The sequence below is a fragment of the Scyliorhinus torazame genome, chromosome 12 (assembly GCF_047496885.1).
Source record: "Scyliorhinus torazame isolate Kashiwa2021f chromosome 12, sScyTor2.1, whole genome shotgun sequence".
In the NCBI taxonomy this organism is placed as follows: domain Eukaryota; kingdom Metazoa; phylum Chordata; class Chondrichthyes; order Carcharhiniformes; family Scyliorhinidae; genus Scyliorhinus; species Scyliorhinus torazame.
The window spans coordinates 17683874-17699724 of record NC_092718.1 but is presented as its reverse complement, the minus strand read 5'-3'; the positions used below and the strand labels follow the sequence as shown (position 1 = coordinate 17699724).

General features: G+C 45.7%; 1 protein-coding gene across 1 annotated transcript in view; it reads right to left on the bottom strand.

Annotated features, from left to right (window-relative positions):
• The window catches only part of LOC140387148 (uncharacterized), an 82779-nt gene extending 67400 nt beyond the window's left edge, over positions 1–15379 (bottom strand). The window contains exons 1-2 of the mRNA XM_072470155.1: positions 15306–15379; positions 10727–10935 (exon numbers count right to left, since the gene is read on the bottom strand). The gene's annotated coding sequence lies outside the window, so the exon portion shown is untranslated. The remainder of the gene's footprint in view (positions 1–10726; positions 10936–15305) is intronic.
• Between the last annotated feature and the right edge of the window lie 472 nt (positions 15380–15851).

Genomic DNA, 15851 nt, shown 5'->3' with positions numbered 1-15851 from the left:
GCTTGTGAGGAAACTACTAAAAATACTCAATATGCCCAAATTGCAGGAAGGAGTGAAGCACTATTGGTTGGATTCCTGACAGGCCAAGAAATGCCAGAGATATAAAAACAGAAAGTGCTGGTAAAACTGAGTTGCTCTGGCAGACTCTGTGGAGGGAGAAACAAGGGGCGGGATTCTCCCTTTTGGGGACTAAGTCCCCACGGCGGTGGGAAAACCGGCTGCAACCACTCCGGCGTCAACAGCCCCCCCCCCGGGTCGGATCCCCCCACGCCCCCCCCCCCCCCCCCCCCGAGGACCACCCACGCATACTCACTTGCCAGGTCTCGCCGGTGCGTGAGTTGAGTGAATCACGCCGACGGACTGGCCAAAACATCGGGGCCCGGTGAATCGCCAGGGGGGCCGCTGCCAACGGCCCCCGACCGGCGTGGCGGGAATCCCACCCGTAAAACAGCACTGGAGAAAACGGCAGCCGGCGTCGGGGCGGTGGGGTGGGATTCGCGCCGCCCCCCGGGGATTCTCCGACCCAGCGGGGGTGTCGGAGAATCCCGCCCAAGATGCTTCAATTCTTCCTTGTAGCACAGTTGACTCGAAACATTGACTCCAGCAGTTACTCTTTTTATTTAATATTTCCAACATCTGCAGTATTCTACTTTTCTAATACTAGAAATGTAGGGTGGGATTCTCCCACCTTGCCCGCAACAGGTTTTGTGGCGGGGAGAGTGAAGGTTACAATGGGCGTTGGAAATTTGGACGCTCGTTAGCGTGAAAACAGTTTTAAATTCTCCCAATGGCGGGTTAATGGGGGGGCCAATTCTCCCGCTATATAGTAGCAGCAATGCAATTTGAGTTAATTTGCATCTCATGAATGCTCATGAAAACAGCAGCTCGTCAAAATCTCGTCAGGCCTTCCAATTTTGTGTCACACCAGCGGGAAGCCATGATGCGCCCATACCCGTTTGGAAATGAGTGGCATGCACAAGGTGGACCTCAGTTTGCTTCAGACTTCGAGGTGAGTGCAACATATATAGCCGATCTTCCATAGAGCTGCACCACTCCTGTTGCTCTGAACGCCGCTCTGCTGGGGCAGAGAGGTTCCTCCCCTCCAGCTCCCTGCCGAATGAGGTTTGATCTGAGGAGGGTTGATGAAGACAAGGGGGGGCAATGTGGAAGGAGTGCTGTGCAAAGGCTGGGATGGGTGGGGGGGGGGGGGGAGCGAGGGTGCACGATCGCAGGCAGAAGTGCAAGGAAGTGACTGAGGATGACTAACAATGGAAGGCAGAGGGAAGACCAAGGAGACGGAAGGTGGACACCAACAAGGCTGCATGAAATGCTCACCAACTAGGAGGCCAAAGGAATATCACATTGTTTACTGGAATGGGATGCTTGCAGACTCCAGATGGGGTGGATAGAGATCCACGTTGTGACATTATGTGAAATGTTCAGAATATAAAGAGTTAATGTCATATTGTAATTAACCACTAGATGGAGCTAGATGCAGAACTATATAAAGCACTGACTCACAAGTTTCTGGGAGAAGGCTGGAGAAGGCTGGAGAGTGTAGAGTACAGTTATAGATAGAGTGTAGAGACTAGTGTTAGTGGAGTGTAGATTGTAGATGACTAGATTATTGTTTACTATAGGAGTAAGTAGTGTAAATAAATGTTAGCTTTGTTCGTGAATTTAGCTTCTGTGGTCTTTGTAAACACTACAACATCCATCCCGATAACAGAATCACAAAGAACACCACACACGTGAGATATGGGAGATTCACAGGTGATGGGCTGGTGGGGGGTAGGGGAATCTCCACCACAACAATGACTGGATGCAGAACGTCTGCAGAGATGGTTGCTGGGGAATAAGGGCTACCCACTTAAACTGGCTGATGATTCCAGTTCGTCACCTTCAAATGCATGCCATGGAGAGGCACAATCCTGCTCAAAGCACCACAAGCTCCCTCATAGAGCAGACCGTAGGACTTCTGAAGATGTGATTCAGGTGCCTGGACTGCTCAGGTGGCTCTTTGCAATTCTCACTGAAGAGGGTTTCCCGCATGATAACTTTTTGCTGTGCCCTTTGCAATTTGGCTATGCAGAGAGGTGAGATTTGATTTGATTTGATTTAGTATTGTCACATGTATTAGTATACAGTGAAAAGTATTGTTTCTTGCATGCTGTACAAACAATGCATGCCGTACCTAGGGAAGGAAGGAGAGACTGCAGAATATAATGTTACAGTTATAGCAAGGTGTAGAGAAAAGATCAACTAAATACGAGGTAGGTCCATTCAAAAGTCTGATGGCAGTAGGGAAGAAGCTGTTCTTGAGTCGGTTGGTACGTGACTTCAAACTTTTGTGTCTTTTTCCTGACGGAAGAAGGTGGAAGAGACAGCGCTGCCTTTCCGAGGTTTGCTGCGCTCTTAGGCAGAGCAGGATCCATACCAAGCTATGATACAACCAGAAAGAATGCTTTCTATGGTGCATCTTGTAAAGTAAAAATGGGAAAATATGTCATTTGAAACGTGGAAGTCTGACCTGACCTGAGGGTACATGAGAAAATGTAGGGGAAAATCCCACGAAGGGTTAACAGCAGCAGCAAAAGAAGTTTTGAAATGCAGATAGCCTTTATCAAACAGGCGTTAAGAGAACAGCTTGTGACTGCACAAGCTGTAAAACTGATGCCTGTCTTTCAACTTAAAGCAGATTGAACTTTTAGTTACATGAAGAGAAACAATATTTTGCACCTTCGTTGCAGTAAATTATTTTTGTAAGCGGCTAAAAAGGAATTGCCAGGATCTTCAGTTGAATTGGGTGACAAATGTTTTGGTGTGAAATCTTGCTGATACCAGTTGAATATGGGAAGCCGGAGACAACGTGTCCACGAGAGCACAGGTTAACACCAAATCGGGGTCAGAGTTCTGACAAGCTAAGGGCACTATTTGGTAATAAAGCAATTTTAGAAGTGACAGGAACCAGATGTAACACCCCTCTAGGATCAAAGCACTTTTGAACATTACAAAGGAAAAAAATGTAATCAGAGTTCGATGAGCTAAAGTCATGCTCAACATGAATACATAGTTGTGTTAAAAGTAATTGAGATTAAAGGTACCTTGAACAATCCAGAGCAAACCAAAGTTACTTTACGATAATGTCATATAAACTTAATAACTGCTAGAAGGGAAATATAAACCCTAAATCGGTAACAGCCAGCAGAGTCAGCTCTCATAGCTGCCCTCGGTCATTGGAAGGATAGAACACATAAACCGAGCAGAACAGCAAATCCATCAGGAGAAAACCAAAAGATAAAGAAGAGAGATTGTCAAGGTAGACCTGAAGATCTTTTCAAACAACCAGGAGAATCCAGAAGCAAGATCTTTTTACTTTTCTGTAAAGACTGTGATTTTATCTTTTAAAAGAAAAGTATAATAATAAAATAACTTAAAGTTTTAACCTGAAACAGTGGTGATTACAAAGTCTACTTTACTTACTTAGCAACGTGGGACCCAGGCTACTAAGTGGTAAGTAGATGAAATCTTCTATGAAGATATGGGTTATACCGGGGGATAACTTGAAAATATAGATTGACGCGAATAGCACCCACCTAAGTCTGCATAGGAGTCAGGGAGTGAGAATCCCTGATCACCATTTAGAATGTCTTATTGACCCTTTTTGGTACAGGGGGAATTCTAAGAATAGTGGTGAGTTTTTTACTTCAATCTGTAGAAGTTGGTGAGAGTCGTAGGTGACATGCAAATTTCCTTAGTCTTCTGAGAATGTAGAGTCGTTGGTGGGCTTTCTTAACTATAGTGTCGGCATGGAGGGTTGGTGATCTGGGCTCCTAAAAACTTGAAGCTCTCGACCCTTTCTACTTCGTTCCCATTGATGTAGACAGGGGCATGTTCTCCACTACGCTTCCTGAAGTCGATGGCAATCTCTTATGTTTTGTTGACATTGAGGGAGAGATTATTGTCCTCGCACCAGTTCACCAGATTTTCTATTTCATTCCTGTATTCTGTTTCATCATTGTTTGAAATCCGACCCACTACTGTGGTGTCATCAGCAAATTTGAAAATCGAGTTGGAGAGGAATTTGGCCACACAGTCATAGGTGTATAAGGAGTATAGTAGGGGGCTGAAGACACAGCCTTGTGGGGCACCGGTGTTGAGGATGATCATGGAGGAGGTGTTGTTGCCTATCATAGAACATAGAACATAGAACGATACAGCGCAGTACAGGCCCTTCGGCCCACGATGTTGCACCGACATGGGAAGTCAAAAAACAAAAGCCATCTAACCTACACTATGCCATTATCATCCATATGCTTATCCAATAAACTTTTAAATGCCCTCAATGTTGGCGAGTTCACTACTATTGCAGGTAGGGCATTCCACGGCCTCACCACTCTTTGCGTAAAGAACCTACCTCTGACCTCTGTCCAATATCTATTACCCCTCAGTTTAAGGCTATGTCCCCTCGTGCTAGCCATTTCCATCCGCGGGAGAAGGCTCTCACTGTCCACCCTATCTAATCCTCTGATCATTTTGTATGCCACTATTCGGTCTCCTCTTAACCTTCTTCTCTCTAACGAAAACAACCTCAAGTCCATCAGCCTTTCCTCAAAAGATTTTCCCTCCATACCTGGCAACATCCTGGCAAATCTCCTCTGCACCCGTTCCAAAGCTTCCACGTCCTTCCTATAATGAGGTGACCAGAACTGTACGCAATACTCCAAATGCGGCCGTACCAGAGTTTTGTACAGCTGCAACATGACCTCATGACTCCGGAACTCAATCCCTCTACCAATAAAGGCCAACACACCATAGGCCTTCTTCACAACCCTATCAACCTGGGTGGCAACTTTCAGGGATCTATGTACATGGACACCTAGATCCCTCTGCTCATCCACACTTCCAAGAATTTTACCATTAGCCAAATATTCCGCATTCCTATTATTCCTTCCAAAGTGAATCACCTCACACTTCTCTACATTAAACTCCATTTGCCACCTCTCAGCCCAACTCTTCAGCTTATCTATGTCCCTCTGTAACCTGCAACATCCTTCCGCACTGTCGACAACACCACCGACTTTAGTGTCGTCTGCAAATTTACTCACCCACCATTCTGCGCCCTCCTCTAGGTCATTTATAAAAATGACAAACAGCAACGGCCCCAGAACAGATCCTTGTGGTACGCCACTTGTAACTGAACTCCATTCTGAACATTTCCCATCAACCACCACCCTCTGTCTTCTTTCAGCTAGCCAATTTCTGATCCACATCTCTAAATCACCCTCAATCCCCAGCCTCCGTATGTTCTGCAATAGCCTACCGTGGGGAACCTTATCAAACGCTTTACTGAAATCCATATACACCACATCAACTGCTCTACCCTCGTCTACCTGTTCAGTCACCTTCTCAAAGAACTCGATAAGGTTTGTGAGGCATGACCTCCCCTTCACAAAGCCATGCTGACTATCCCTAATCATATTATTCCTATCTAGATGATTATAAATCTTGTCTCTTATAATTCCCTCCAAGACTTTACCCACAACAGACGTGAGGCTCATCGGTCTATAGTTGCCGGGGTTGTCTCTACTCCCCTTCTTGAACAAAGGGACCACATTTGCTATCCTCCAGTCCTCTGGCACTATTCCTGTAGCCAATGATGACATAAAAATCAAAGCAAAAGGCTCAGCAATCTCTTCCCTGGCTTCCCAGAGAATCCTAGGATAAATCCCATCAGGCCCCGGGGACTTATCTATTTTCAGCCTGTCCAGAATTGCCAACACCTCTTCCCTACGTACCTCAATGCCATCTATTCTAATAGCCTGGGTCTCAGCATTCTCCTCCACAACATTCTCTTTTTCCTGAGTGAATACTGACGAAAAATATTCATTTAGTATCTCGCCTATCTCTTCTGACTCCACACAACTTCCCATCCCTGTCCTTGACTGGCCCTACTCTTACCCTAGTCATTCTTTTATTCCTGACATACCTATAGAAAGCTTTTGGGTTTTCCTTGATCCTACCTGCTAAATACTTCTCATGTCCCCTCCTTGCTCGTCTTAGCTCTCTCTTTAGATCCTTCCTCGCTACCTTGTAACTATCAAGCGCCCCAACTGAAACTTCACACCTCATCTTCACATAGGCCTCCTTCTTCCGCTTAACAAGAGATTCCACTTCTTTGGTAACCACGGTTCCCTCGCTCGACGCCTTCCTCCCTGCCTGACCGGTACGTACTTATCAATAACACGCAGTAGCTGTTCCTTGAACAAGCTCCACATATCCAGTGTACCCAACACTTGCAGCCTACTTCTCCAACCTACCCCTCCCAAGTCATGTCTAATGGCATCATAATTGCCCTTCCCCCAGCTATAACTCTTGCCCTACTTATCCCTTTCCATCACTAACGTAAACGTCACCGAATTGTGGTCACTGTCCCCAAAGTGCTCACCTACCTCCAAATCTAGCACCTGGCCTGGTTCATTACCCAAAACCAAATCCAATGTGGCCTCGCCTCTTGTTGGCCTGTCAACATATTGTGTCAGGAAACCCTCCTGCACGCATTGTACAAAAAACGACTCATCTAATGTACTCGAACTATATGTTTTCCAGTCAATATTTGGAAAGTTAAAGTCTCCCATGATATTTAGATCAGCATATCATGCTGCAATCAAACACACACTGATGGACATGCAGTAGGACCAACCAACACACACACAACATCGCAGCCAATCACCAGTGAGAGCACATGCACTATAAAAGCAGGGGACACTACAGTTCCCTCTCTTTCCAGCAGCAGCCAGCTCAGAGCACCGAGCTCAGAGCCTGTCACTCAGACATTCACCATGTGCTGAGTGCCGCACCCAGATAGTGATAGGACAGGGTCCACAGATTAGCTGGTAATGCACGTATCCAAGTTAGCAGTGTGCTGTTATAGTTAAGTAGTAAATGAAATTGAGTTCCACCATCTCCAGCCGTGTTGGATCGTTTGTACACCAGAACACCCAACACGACATGCCTCTCCTCAAATTCCCAAACTCCTATCCCCTAAAAATCATTGGCTGACATCTTGCAGCCTCCTCACATCCGATCTTCATGCTTGCTCCTCAGAATGCACTGGCATCCACCAGCGCAACCACTTCATTTCTACATGCGGTGCCCACACATGCCATCTGCTATGATTACCCCGACCCATCAAGCATATGGCTCGCAATGCCCTCTCTTTATCCCCGCAGGAGAAGATGTAGTGATATCATGATTGTGTTGTAATTCACTGACTGACCACTAGGAGTTTCATTAGTATATAAGTGAATGTCAGGGTCAGGTGACCCCTCAGACTCACTCGGGAGCTGGGAGAGAGGCTGCTGGTGCATGTTCATACTGTTATTCATCTCTTGTTCTGTACACAGTTGACCCACAGTTAATGTTAATAAATTGTTTATAGCTTTAACTACAAGTGTTCTTGCAATATAAATCAAGCCATCCAACAACAACTTTACATGGTACCAGGGTTGGATGGTATTAAACACTGAGAAAAAACAAGCCTGCCACAAGGTCCACAGAGATTTGAAGATTTTGCAGACTGCACGAATGAACAACATGGAGCCACCAATGAGTCTCAGATTTCATGGTAATGTGGACAGCAACTGGTGTGTGTGTAAACAGCAATTTAATCTGTTTCTTACTGCAGTAGATTTAGGAGATCAATTAGATTCACATAAGGAAGCAATGCTCCTAACAGTGGCAGGGCACAAAGCAATTGCTGTGTTTAATACATTTAAATTTGCAAATGACGAAGATAGTCAAGGTTTTAACAAGGTAATTCGAAGATTTGATAAACATTACAACCCCAGAAAGAATGAAATTTATGAACGCTATGTGTTTAGACCACGCTTACAGAAGAATCTATAGATCATTACATCACTGATTTAAAGTTAAAAGCTAAAACTTGTCATTTTTCTGCGGTGGAATCTTCCATGATTCGGGACTAAGTTGTGTTTGGTGTGACTCAATTCTTCCTTCTAATCTGTATGAATGTATATGCATGTGTTTTATCATATTTTATTTGCCGCTCAGCATTTAATAAACTCAACTCTACCTTACCTTGAGAAAGCTTAGTTAACTTGACTCTTTTTAAAACATAAATTCTGGGTGCTATCTAATCGACTTGCAAGAGACCCTTGTCGAACACCGAGAAAGGTGGTATCATGTTCGGGTATCGAACGGGTCTTTGTTGCAATCGGAGGCTTAGCGGGGAACGCCCCGTCCAGGCCGCACTTAGACCCGTTTCCTGCACTGAGGAGCTCCGCTCGTCCAAACTCCTCAGAACAGGAGGAAATCGGGCCATCATTTTTAAACAGCATCCTGATCTCTCAGCACCCCAAGCCCCCAACTCCTCCCCACGCCCGTACCCCACCTCACACGGGCAGAGCATCCCTGGGTCCAATCCCTGACGGAGGCACAATGCCAGCCTGGCACCTTGGCATTGCCAGCCTGGCACCTGGCTATGCCCCTGCCTGCATGCGGCACCTGGGCAGTGCCAGGCTAGCATCCAGGTGAACTGCAAGGATGCCAGGGTAGCAGTGCAAAGGTGTCAGGAGGCACCAGCAGTGCCAGTACCATCTGGGCGCCTCCAATCCCCTGGGAGATCCCCCCCACGTGCTGTTCCATCTGGTCCCCGTTTGTGGGGACCAATACTGAACAGCGCTCACCTAATGCCTCTGAGGCAAAAGGGTTAGATCCCAACCACTCCGGTACATCAGGCAAGCTGCATATTAGAGTGAGACTAGCTACTCGCTGCAATATTCAGATTTGCCAAATACTGACCCCATCCACAATAGGCAGGATTTAGATTGTGATGGCGTGTGAGATTCCGTTATATCTCGCAAAGGCGTGGCAACCGGGTTGATCCCAGAAGAGGCCACTCCGAGAATCTACCGGCCACGTTGGGCCCTTGTCCGCCCAAACAGGGGTGCAACTTGGCCGGTAGACCGTGCCCATTGGATCTGGGAAAAGGTACCCATGAAAAGGGATCCTTTTTATATATCTCCTTGCTACCAACCAGAGGGGGTTGAACAAAGACGGAGCCAGTTCACCTCGCCTGGGGTGAAAGAGTTTGGGGGTATCCCAGCCGCACAGTGACAAATCACGGGTCCCACCCAGATCAGCAACTTTGGAAAGCCTCACCTGAGGGTGGTGGTGACAATACCTAGAAACCACCTCTTCCAGCGAGAGAATTGAGAACAGCAGGTCTTCACCTTAAAATTAGAGCTCAGCAATTCAGCAGTGAAATCGTCCACTTTGCAGCATGGAGGCTGGACCAATTGAAATGGGCAGGGCTGAGATCGATAGATTTTTGCTCGGTATGAAAAGCAAGAGATGCGGAGGAAAGGTGTGAAAACGGAGTTACGACACGGATCAGCCAATGGCTGGACAGGCTCAAGGTGGTTCAGAGCAGTCAACAGAATTATACCAGGGCTAAAAGAGTTAAATTACAAGGTCAGGTTGCATAAACTGTATTCTGTTCATTGTGTTTGGAAGACTGAGGGATAATCTCTTCAAGGTCTCTAAAATGATAATGGCATGCAACAGGGCAGATACTGCAAAGTATTTCCTCTGGTGGGAAAAAACCAGAACCAGGGATGAGTGATGCCCCTGTTCCTACATTTCTTATCGTAATATTGTGACTTGTTTAAGCATCAAGTCTAAATTCTTTTTTAAAAAAACTGGAATTCCCTAGAGGCCCTGCACTCGAACGTTTAAAAATTTCATCATAATCTATAATGAATGAAATGAAATGAAAATCGCTTATTGTCACAAGTCGGCTTCAAATGAAGTTACTGTGAAAAGTCCCTAGTCGCCACATTCCAGCGCCTGTTCGGGGAGGCTGGTACAGGAATTGAACCGTGCTGCTGGCCTGCCTTGGTCTGCTTTAAAAGCCAGCTTTTTAGCCCTAAACCAGCCCCTAATCTATAGGAATGAGAAACGAGTAAAACCTGGAAATGAATGGTGCCAGTAAAACTTGCATACCTTCATAGAATTTACAGTGCAGAAGGAGGCCATTCGGCCCATCGTGTCTGCACCAGCTCTTGGAAAGAGCACCCTACCCAATCCCATACCCCCACCCAACACTAAGGGCAATTTTGGACACTAAGGGCAATTTAGCATGGCCAATCCACCTTACCTGCACATCTTTGGACTGTGGGAGGAAACCGGAGCACTCGGAGGAAACCCACGCACACACAGGGAGAACGTGCAGACTCCGCACAGACAGTGACCCAAACCGGGAATCGAACCTGGGATCCTGGAGCTGTGAAGCAATTATGCTAACCACTATGCTACCGTGCTGCCCAAATACCTTCAAATGGAACCCCAGTGTTACTGATTTTTACTGGAATTTGAAAATTGCGAACGTTCTTTCCTTCTGCAAAGATATTCCACATATCAGTTTTGTGTGGTAAATTTAGAGTACCCAATTCATTTTTCCAATTAAGGGGCAATTTAGCATGGCCAATCCACCTAGCCTGCACATCTTTGGGTTGTGGGGGTGAAACCCACGCAAACACGGGGAGAATGTGCAAACTCCACACGGACAGTGACCCAGAGCCGGGATCGAACCTGGGACCTCGGCGCCGAGAGGCAGCAGGGCTAACCCACTGCGCCACCGTGCTGCCCAACATATCAGTTTTAAAGACATGTATTCATCCAAGTTGCCACATAATGCCCTTACCTTTTTTACAGTGCAGCCGGTTCTAATTCTGAAATGGTTCCTCCATTGTGAGGTAGATGTTCAGCATGGATTTGTCCCCGTTTAGACTGCCCTTATACAGCGGGGGGAGTCCGCCACTGTGAATCCTGCTGTCACACCCGCTGCATGCTCACGTGCTACATCGGCAAGGGGGATGCTTTCAGACTTTGTGAAGTCACAGATACCAAGCCCTGTCCGCACAAATAAAACAAGCAGATTGGTTGGATGTTGTAAGGAAACAATATTCTTCGACCTCCTGTCAAAAGCACTAAAATCTTGCATTGCCATTTCACCACATCATCAATTTCTGCAGAACCGTTTCTCTTTTAGCTCAATGATGGAAAGAAGGTTGACCCCTACTTGTTTCAGGTTTTGACCAGATTTGAAGTTTCAGAATTGCAGTTACAAAGCAGCTACATCTCTCAAGCCTGCCCCCCCACCCCCCCCCCCCCAGTTAATTTTAGGCTTTGGTGTTTCCATAGAATCCCTCCATTCAGAAGGGCGCCATTCGGCCCATCGAGTCTGCACCGACCCTCTGAAAGAGCACCCCGCCAGGGCCAACTACCCCCCCCCCCCCCCCGCCCCCTTATCTTTGCAACTCTACCTAACCTGCACACATCTTTGGACACTGAGGGGCAATTTAGCATGGCTAATCCACCTGACTTGCAGATTTTTGGACTGTGGGAGTAAACCGGAGCACCCAGACGAAGCCCGCACGGACACGGGGGGGAAGGTGCAAACTCCACACAGTCACAAGGCCAGAACGGAACCTGGGTCCCTGGTGCTGTGAGGCAGCAGTGCTAACCACTGTGCCACCTGGCAGGTTTTGCATGAGTTGGCACTGCAACACACCTGAACTAATGTCAATAATCTAAACTGAAACAAATGTACCTTTAAGACTTGAGTTGAATTTGAAGGGTGTGACCCAATGGCAGCATTTTAATATTGTCAAGTTCATGCACCAGTCTAGTTCATATTGGGAACATTCCAGCCAAAAACATTTTGACTGTATAAACAGGATATAATTGCTACAAATACTTCTGCTTACTGAAACAATCATAGGCGCGGCTTATTCTCCTATTTTGAAAACCGCTAATCAGAGGTAGCCTAAAATCAAAGTTTTTTACGTAGAAAGTCCTTCATTTTTCCACTACAATGTTTTGCTTCAGCGATATCATGGATGAGGAATGCACTTCATCACTCAGAGGTCAAGTGGCCCTCCCTTCAGTTCATGAAGTCAAAGCAGCAACTATCTACACAAAGAACCATAATTTATTATCCCTTCTATGTGGGAGTGCTGTTGTCAACACCAGTGGAAATGTGTAGCAACATGATGCTCCAAAATGCTTGCCGCAGAATTATGTGCGGCTGAATATTTGAACCGTAATCAAAATACTCTTTCATTGTACATTTCAAACCCCTTGTGTGCTGTTTTTAAACTCCGAGGACAAGGTAAAAAGTCTAGATCTACAATGCAGGGCATCATCGAGGTTGACAAGAGTATAGGAAAGGATAGGTAAATAGTAAGCCAATCATAAATTGTTCTCAGGTAAACTGAGGCTTGGGTTATAAAGCCTGAGATTGTAAAGGAAGACTAAGAGCTATAAGGAGCTCCAGAGTGTTAAAATTGGGTGAAAGGTTGAGTTAGAGTTGCAAAATGTGAGATGGCCTTGATTGTACCACAGTGGAGTGGTGGTATAGGGTGACATGTTCCCATTTCAAAAGAAACAGTAGAGCATTGTAGTCATTGATGAAATAATGACAAGAAAGTTTGCAATATGGAAGAACTTATTGTATTGAAGGAATGGCCTTACACTTAAAGGTGATCCTGAACATAAGAATGAAGCTTTTAAAAAGTTTAACTGTGTTTCCTGAAGTGAGTGGTCAGTCTTTGGGAGCCCAGTTTAGCCTGTGCTAATGGAGGGATTTGAGTATGCTACCATGATTCTGCGATGTTTGGTGGCTGCATTAACAGAATTGCAATCTTGTTCAATACATCTCATTCCATGTTGTCAATGGCAAACAGTTTTAAAGAACAAAGCCTTGGAACAAGGAACGACTGACAGATGCCAATAAGTGCTCTGAAATCTCCTCGAGTAAGAAGTCTTACAACATCAGGTTGAAGTCCAACAGGTTTGTTTGGAATCACTAGCTTTTGGAGCGCAGCTCCTTCATCACTAGCTCCGAAAGCTAGTGATTCCAAACAAACCTGTTGGACTTTACCCTGGTGTTGTAAGACTTCTTACTGTGCCCACCCCAATCCAACGCCAGCATCTCCACATCATCTCCCCTTTACACCATGTAGCTTTATGTGGCAATTCAGATGAATACAGTCCTTCACTAATTCATGCTTGCTTCTAGTTCTGTAATGTTAACAATCGTTTATCACATTGGAATGAACGGGAAATATTAAAGCAATCAGAAATTCTTTATTATTTATGCTTCAAATTGCACACTGCTCTGGTCTTAATTATATTCACCAAATAAACATTCCATACACACTCCATTATGTTTTGCATCCGAATATTTTAAGATATTAAATCTATACATATTACATATATGTTGAAAAGTTTGCGCCGAGTGTTCCTATGCCACATTCTAGGGTCACACTACAGATTCAAAGCAATCACTTAACAAAAGACAAAGGCAGTCACTGGTACAGCCTAATGTTTACGTGCAGTTATAAATGCCTTTTGATCTCAAAATTTTTAAGTAGCTATAAATACCTGCTGTTTTTCCTATTTAGGGCAGTGGATTTATTGAGACAGGACATGTTCACAACAAAACATCACAAATACATTCCCAGCTCTGGACTGTGAACAACTTCAAGAGAAATTTACTAGTTTAAATGTTCAACTCTTCAACTCAATTTCACAGCAAATGACCAGTCAAGCTCAATATTCTACATTTGTAATCTGCAATGGCTAAAGCACAAGAATTATTGAATGAAATAGCTGCAATTATTGATTTTGCAGGTTGTGTATGTCTGGTCAAAGAGAGCATTTTGAGTAAAATAGACACCTAATATTGAGGCTGGAAAATGTTGATTAAAGTTTTCAAATGAAGACAGCATACTAGTGAGCCACTTAAATGCATATGCAGATTGGCTGGATGTATGCTCGTCTGCAATTTCCCACACCAGCTTCCAATGTTGACAAAGTTAGCAGTAAACCAGTAAACTCTGGGGGAGGAAACTCCTTTATGTCTTAGAAAGTTAAGTGTATGCTACTGGTAGAACTCTTACCTCCAAATCAGAAGATTGGTGTCCAAGTTCCACTCTGGAGACTTGAGCACATAATCTAGACTGGCACGTCAATGCGGCACTGAAGGAGTGCTGCACTGCTGAAGGTGATGCCTACTCAGATGGATGTAAAACATCCCATGGCACAATTTGAAGAAGAGGAGGAGAAAGTTGCCTGGTGGTACAGAACCTATGTATTGCTGAAAAAAGAAACATGCCGTCGAAGTTCTTCATCTTGCACTCATCAGGACTTACGCAAGAATGCCAAAGAGGGGAGTTCTCTTAATTTCCCTGGCCAAAATGTATTTATCAACCAGAATCACCAAAACAAATTATCTGATAATTTCCTTGTTGCGGTTTATGGGGGTTGCTGAGCGCAAATTGGCTGCTGTGTTTCATTATATTTATAATGGGCAATAAAGTCATGTTCTAAAAGACATAGGAGCATCTTAAATATGGCACCACTCAACTGAATAACTGTCCTCCTGTATCATCTTCATTGTCTACTTCCAACTCTATAACATGGTACATCTCTGCCCTTGCCTCAGCCCATTTGCTGCCAAAACTCTCATTCATGCTATTGTCACCTCCAGACTTGACTATCCCAAATCTCCTGGGTGGACTCCCAGTCCCCATCTTCTATACACTTCAGCTCATGCAAAACTCTACTGCAAATCCTTTTCCACACCAAGTTCCACCCGGTGAGCATTCTTGGCCTCGTTGACCTCGCCCCCTGCCAGTGTATCCTTCTCCAGCCCCATAATCCTCCAAGAGCTCTGCATTCCCCAAACCACATGCTTCTCCAAGTTAAATGGATCTGGGCTTTATAGACATGGTTGTTGAGGGATAAAAATACCTGGCCCAGAAGTGGGAAATTATGTACTGGAGCCACGTTTACCAAAGGTGAGGGTGGGGGTGGGGGGCAGGGAGAGGGAGTGAAGGCAGGAGTTTTACTTGAGGTAAGAAAACATAAGGAGGGGGAGGACATAAAGGGGGGAGGGGGAGGAGTGACAAGAATGACAACAGGTGAAGGACTGAGAGGATCGCCTCAACATTCATTTGCAACCATAATGTCTGAGGTTTCTGTTTTGTGGGCCAGAAATCATTCAAATGTAAAATAATGTCTGTAATGAATGGATTTGGCGCCCAGTGGATTCGCCCATCAAGGTGAAGACTGCCCTACAGTATTGGAGCTTACCTCACCCCAGTGTTGGCCAGCCTGGTGAGGGTTTGCCCTTCAGGCTTATGGTGTCCTTAGCCACATCCAGGATGCACCAACAAAGATGGACCAGGAAAGGTGAAGTGGAACAGCTCACTTACCTCGAAATATCACGCAGGTGGCTGCATAGAGGGATAAGAGGCAGAGTGATATCATACCAGTTTTCCAGCCACACATGTCTTCTTTGCCCCCCTGTCCCTCTGCCCTTCGCCACCTGTTGCCCAGGTGCCTCTGCACGTGCGCGGGTGTCACAATGGAGAAGCGCGCACGCGCGCCTCACGCGCCGCCCTCACCTGTGGCGGGAACCCCGCGGGAGCGGCAGGTGAGGGGCGCGCGCTCGCTGGGAACTCACGTGGGAAATGCAGGACCAGCGGCGGGGGGGGGGGGGGGCAGCGTGTTCAGGGTGGCCTGTGTTCTTCTGTTAGTCTGCCACTTCTTCCACTTAAATACACGCCGTTTGCAACCTCCCCGTCTTTATTTTGCTATTAGTTATCTTGAAATTGGGAACTTACCGCCTTTTCCCTCAAACTGTGCGCGGGGTGAGGCACAGATTGTTTGTGCTGCATGATCCCACTTCCCGACAATCTCACCAATTCCTCATGTTTACCTGTAAATAATCTCACCAATTCCTAATGTTTACCCAAAGA